Consider the following 6,000-nt stretch of genomic DNA (forward strand, 5'->3'; position numbering starts at 1 on the left):
TGCTTTCAGTATTGATCTCTTGGTAACCAGGCCGACATGTCTGTCATTTCCTGCTGCGGTTTGCAAGTTTTGCAAATATCACTTTACAATAACCCAAGCTTGGAAATACTTGCTGATCTATCATATGCATTTATTGTCTAGCACTTGCTAATAAGTAACACGGTGTGTACAGCTCCAGTGTAAAAGAGTTAGAAAAGACCAAAGCAAAAGGTATTTAATCTGCACTACTTTCTGTTGTCAGCAGCAATTCAGACATTCAAGGGGTAAAACGTATCTTGCAATCATGTATATCATGGTGGTGCTCTCAGGAAAAAAGATCAGCATATATGAGGGATTCAATGATGTAGAAATGAGTGCATGGTACTCTCCCAAGTGAGATTCTTCTTCTTTGCTGTGCGCCTCTTATGAAATCAGTGTAAATTCAACAGGGGGACAAACGGCACGCTGGCCTATCGGCATTTCAGAAGCTTTTCCAAAGTTTGACTTGGGGTCCGTGCCCGCGATGCGTTTTTCAAGCGTTTACGCTGCAAAAATTCCGCAGCAAAAACGCTTGGTAAGCTTTCTCCCATGATTCCCAATGTAAATCCGCAATTACAATGCCCATGCTGCGGAATTTGCCGCAGCGTTTTTGATGTGCGGAATTATTCCGCAGCATGTCCATTATTTGTTCGCTTACGCATGCGGCATTGCCTTCTCAATGCATTAGACAATGCATGTGCAAAACGCTCGAAAAACGTGTGTCAAATTCCACACGTGTTTTTCCGGGCAAGGACATGCAGAAATTTTCCGCTTCATTTCTGCAGCGTGGGCACATAGCCTTAGAGTCTGAAGATGTGAAACTGTCAGGTCTGCGTGCAGTTTGTCCTACTGTTGAGTATACATTGCTGTGCGCCACCTATGAAATATAAGAAGAAACTCACTTGGGTGAGTACTGTGGATTCATTTCTAGTGTTGAGCGAATTTGTTCAGCATTTCAAATTTGTGTTCGGGATTCTGATTTGCTCCACCTATGGACAGGACATCCCTGATTTGTCACGCACATGACTTCTGCATGGCAAATCAGGGATGTTCATGGCCGGAGCAGATTTTTTTTTGGCACGAACAAGTCGGAACCCCGAAGACTAATTTGAAATGCTGAACAAATTCGCTCAACACTATTCATTTCCACATCCTTGAATCCCTAGTATATGCTAGTCTTTTTTCCGGAGAGCACGACCATGACATACATTAACTTATTTTCTATTTTTTTCTTTATTATATTGGGCATGTGCAGACGATCTGCACCTCATACACGTTGTGGGATGTATGGCTGATATTACTGAGCTTGACAAACATTTGTTTTATTACAAGAACAGTGAATAGTATAGAAAAGCAGTGACTTGTCTATCAATGCTCTGTGAGCCTATGCTGCAGACTACAGTACCTTGCATTTATATGGCAGCATGTTCTACCATGTCTTGAGTATCTGAAGATCTGAATCTAAAACTGAAGATACAATGACTTGAAGATTAACTGAATTGTGGGGTCCCAGCTCACAGTCCTCACTTCTCTTGTGACAAACCATGCACCCCTGTGTCCATCATACGGCCAGGACAGATTTGTAAACAGGAAAGGTAACTGCAAGCCGAAACCTGGACAACTGGAGAATTCATTCAGAAAGTATGCAAACAATTATTTTCTAAAACCCGGACGTTGCCTGGAAAAATACTGATAATCCAGCATTTTTGTTGACCAAGTGTTCATAGTTTTGCTACTAGAAGGTTCATTCTGCTCCTCAGTACAATTTACTTTTTGCTTTTCAAAGTGGAATTTTTTTTCATTGACTTGCAGTACCTGACACCACCCCTAGAGTAGAGTGGCGCTGTTTCTGAAAACAAGCAAGCAAGATCTTTCTTTTCTAATTTCGGACAATAGTTTATTCATAATTCAGACAACCACTTAAATAACAAAAATAATTTCTACAGAGCAAATGTAAAGAAGTCAATTTTCAGAAAATGATCTTAATTATTTAATGGGTTATTCTCTAAAGACCCAGACCGTGTTAAGAAGGATCGTTTTCCAAGGTAAAGGATAGACTCAGACACAGCAATAAACCTCTGTCTCAGTGGTCTGACTCCCACTGACCATAACATGTTGTCATGACAGAAGACAATACACTCATTTCTTAATGGAAGTTGTGTGATAAGTAGGGAAATACTTGGGTTTCAGAAATTGCCTGACATTATCATTTCTGCAATTTTGCAATAAATTTGTAAAATACTCTTCCTTTTTTACCTTGTATATGATTGGTATATTAATCTGTATTGTTTATGTAAATTGCATTTTCACTATCACCACATCCACGCAGTCATATATTGTGCCTAAAAACTAGGTCAAATTGCTTTGGGGCAGGGTGGGATTATTTGGGAAAGGTAATCCATACTTTTGCATTATTAGGACTACACCAGAACCCTCTTCTTCCCTTTTCGCTTAGAGAACCATAAAGATGGTCTAACTGAGAGCTTCATCTACGCAACTGGTGTGGATTAATGCCTGAACCCCATACACGCCTGCATGGATTGCAGGATGGTGGGTAATTATTATAAAACTTCCATAGAATGCTACGCCTTTCACAAAAATCTAATTTTACGCCCAGAAAAGTCTTATTACCGGTAACGGATTTTTCGGAACCCATGACAGCACCCCGAGAGAGGGGATCCTCCCAACAAGGACAGGAAACCCACAAACAAAAGGGCGGCGCCTCTCTCCTGCCTCAGTTTGGTTTACAGAGCATGAAAGGACCGCCAAGGTTAGTAAAACAACAATCCAGTTTACAATAATGTGTTTATCTAATTTCAGTAAAATTTCCATATATACAGTGGGTCCGGAAAGTATTCAGACCCCTTTACATTTTTCACTCTTTGTTTCATTGCAGCCTTTTGGTAAATTCTAAAAAGTTAATTTTTTTTTTCTCATAAAAGTACACTCTGCACCCCATCTTGACTCAAAAAAAAAAACAATTGTAGAATTTTTTGCAAATTTATTAAAAAAGAAAAACTGAAATATCACAAGGTCGTAAGTATTCAGACCCTTTGCACAGTATTGAGTAGAAGCACCATTTTGAGCTAGTACAGCCATGAGTTGTCTTAGGAATGATGCAGCAAGCTTTTCACATCTGGATTTGGGGATCCTCTGCCATTCATCCTTGCAGATCCTCTCCAATTCCGTCAGGTTTGGATGGTGAACGTTGGTGGACAGCCATTTTCAGGTCTCTCCAGAGATGCTCAATTGGGTTTAGGTCAGGGCTTTGGCTGGGCCAGTCAAGAATGGCCAAAGAGTTGTTCTGAAGCCACTCCTTTTGTTATTTTAGCTGTGTGCTTAGGGACATTGTCTTGTTGGAAGGTGAACCTTCGGCCAAGTCTGAGGTCCAGAGCATTCTGGAAGAGGTTTTCATCCAGGATATCTCTGTACTTGGCCGCATTCATGTTTCCTTCAATTGCAACCAGTCGTCCTGTCCCTGCAGCTGAAAAACACCCCCAAGGCATGATGCTGCCACCACCATGTTTCATTGTTGGGATTGTATTGGGCAGGTGATGAGCAGTGCCTGGTTTTCTCCACGCATACCGCTTAGAATTATCACCAAAAAGTTCTATCTTCGTCTCATCAGACCAGAGAATCTTATTTATAATAGTCTGGGAGTCCTTCATGTGTTTTTGAGCAAATTCTATGCGGGCTTTCATATGTCTTGCACTGAGGAGAGGCTTCCGTCGGGCCACTCTGCCATAAAGGCCCAACTGGTGGAGGGCTGCAGTGATAGTTGACTTTGTGGAACTTTCTCCCATCTCCCTACTGCATCGCTGGAGCTCAGCCACAGTGATCTTGGGGTTCTTCTTTACCTCTTTCACCAAGGCTCTTCTCCCACGATTGCTCAGTTTGGCTGGACGGCCAGGTCTAGGAAGACTTCTGGCGGTCCCAAACTTCTTCCATTTAAGGATTATGGAGGCCACTGTGCTCTTAGGAACCTTGAGTACTGCAGAAATTCTTTTGTAACCTTGGCCAGATCTGTGCCTTGCCACAATTCTCTCTCTGAGATCCTTGGGCAGTTCCTTTGAGCTCATGATTCTCATTTGGTCTGACATGCAATGTGAGCTGTGAGATCTTATATAGACAGGTGTGTGCCTTTCCAAATCAAGTCCTATCATTTTAATTAAATACAGCTGGACTCCAATGAAAGAGTAGAACCATCTCAAGGAGGATCACAAGGAAATGGACAGCATGTGACTTAAATATGAATGTCTGAGCAAAGGGTCTGAATACTTATGACCATGTGATATTTCAGTGTTTCTTTTTTAATACATTTTCAAAAAATACATTTGTTTTTTTTCTGTCAAGATGGGGTGCAGAGTGTACTTTAATGAGAAAAAAAATGAACTTTTTAGAATTTACTAAATGGCTGCAATGAAACAAAGAGTGAAAAATTAAAGGTGTGTGTGTGTGTGTGTGTGTGTGTGTGTGTGTGTGTGTGTGTGTGTGTGTGTGTGTGTGTTCCTAGATCTGAATGAATGAAATATTCTCATTGAATACTTTGATCTGTACAAAGTTAAATGTGCTGACAACAAAATCACACAAAAATCATCAATGGAAATCAAATTTATTTACCAATAGAGGCCTGGATATGGAGTCACCCCCAAAATTAAAGTGGAAAACACACTACAGGCTGATCCAACTTTGATGTAATGTCCTTAAAACAAGTCACAATGAGTCTCAGTATTGTGTGTGTGTGGCCTCCATGTGCCTGTATGACGTCCCTACAACACCTGGGCATGCTCCTGATGAGGTTGCAGATGGTCTCCTGTGGGATCTCCTCCCAGACCTGGACTAAAGCATCCGCCAACTCCTGGACAGTCTGTGGTGCAATGTGACGTTGGTGGATGGAGCGAAACATGATGTCCCAGATGTGCTCAATCGGATTCATGTCTGGGGAACAGGCGGGCCAGTCCATAGCTTCAATGCCTTCATCTTGCAGGAACTGCTGACACACTCCAGCCACATGAGGTCTGGCATTGTCCTGCATTAGGAGGAACCGAGGGCCAACCGCACCAGCATATGGTCTCACAAGGGGTCTGAGGATCTCATCTCGGTACCTAATGGCAGTCAGGTTACCTCTGGCTAGCACATGGAGGGCTGTGAGGCCCTCCAAAGAAATGTCACCCCACACCATTACTGACCCATTGCCAAACCGGTCATGCTAAAGGATGTTGCAGGCAACAGATCGCTCTCCATGGCGTCTCCAGACTCTGTCACGTCTGTCACATGTGCTCAGTGTGAACCTGCTTTCATCTGTGAAGAGCACACGGCGCCAGTGGCGACTTTGCCAATCCTGGTGTTCTGTGGCAAATGCCAAGCGTCCTGCACGGTGTTGGGCTGTGAGCACAACCCCCATCTGTGAACATCGGACCCTCATACCACCCTCATGGAGTCAGTTTCTAACCATTTGTGCAGACACATGCACATTTGTGGCCTGCTGGAGGTCATTTTGCAGGGCTCTGGCAGTGTTCCTCCTGCCACAAAGGAGGCGGTAACGGTCCTGCTGCTGGGTTGTCGCCCTCCTATGGCTCCCTCCACATCTCCTGGTGTCTGCTCCATGCTCTGGACACTGTGCTGACAGACACAGCTACACTTGTTGCCACAGCTCGCACTGATGTGTCATCCTGGATGAACTGCACTACCTGAGCAACTTCTGTGGGTTGTACTGTAGACACCGCCTAATGCTACTGTACCTCTAGGGGTGAGCGCAATGGCAAAATGAAAAAGTGACCAAAACAACAGCCAAAAAGGATGAGAACAGAGAAATGGTCTGTGGTCACCACCTGCAGAACCACTCCTTTATAGGGGGTATCTTGCTAACTGCCTATCATTTCTACCAGTTGTCTGTTCCATTTGCACAACAGCAGGAGACATTGATTCACAATCAGTGTTGCTTCATAACTGGACAGGTAGATTTCACAGAAGTGTTATTGA

The sequence above is a fragment of the Phyllobates terribilis genome, unplaced genomic scaffold, assembly GCF_046119375.1.
Source record: "Phyllobates terribilis strain yellow unplaced genomic scaffold, ASM4611937v1 Scaffold_1__5_contigs__length_1240528914, whole genome shotgun sequence".
Taxonomy (NCBI): Eukaryota; Metazoa; Chordata; class Amphibia; order Anura; family Dendrobatidae; genus Phyllobates; species Phyllobates terribilis.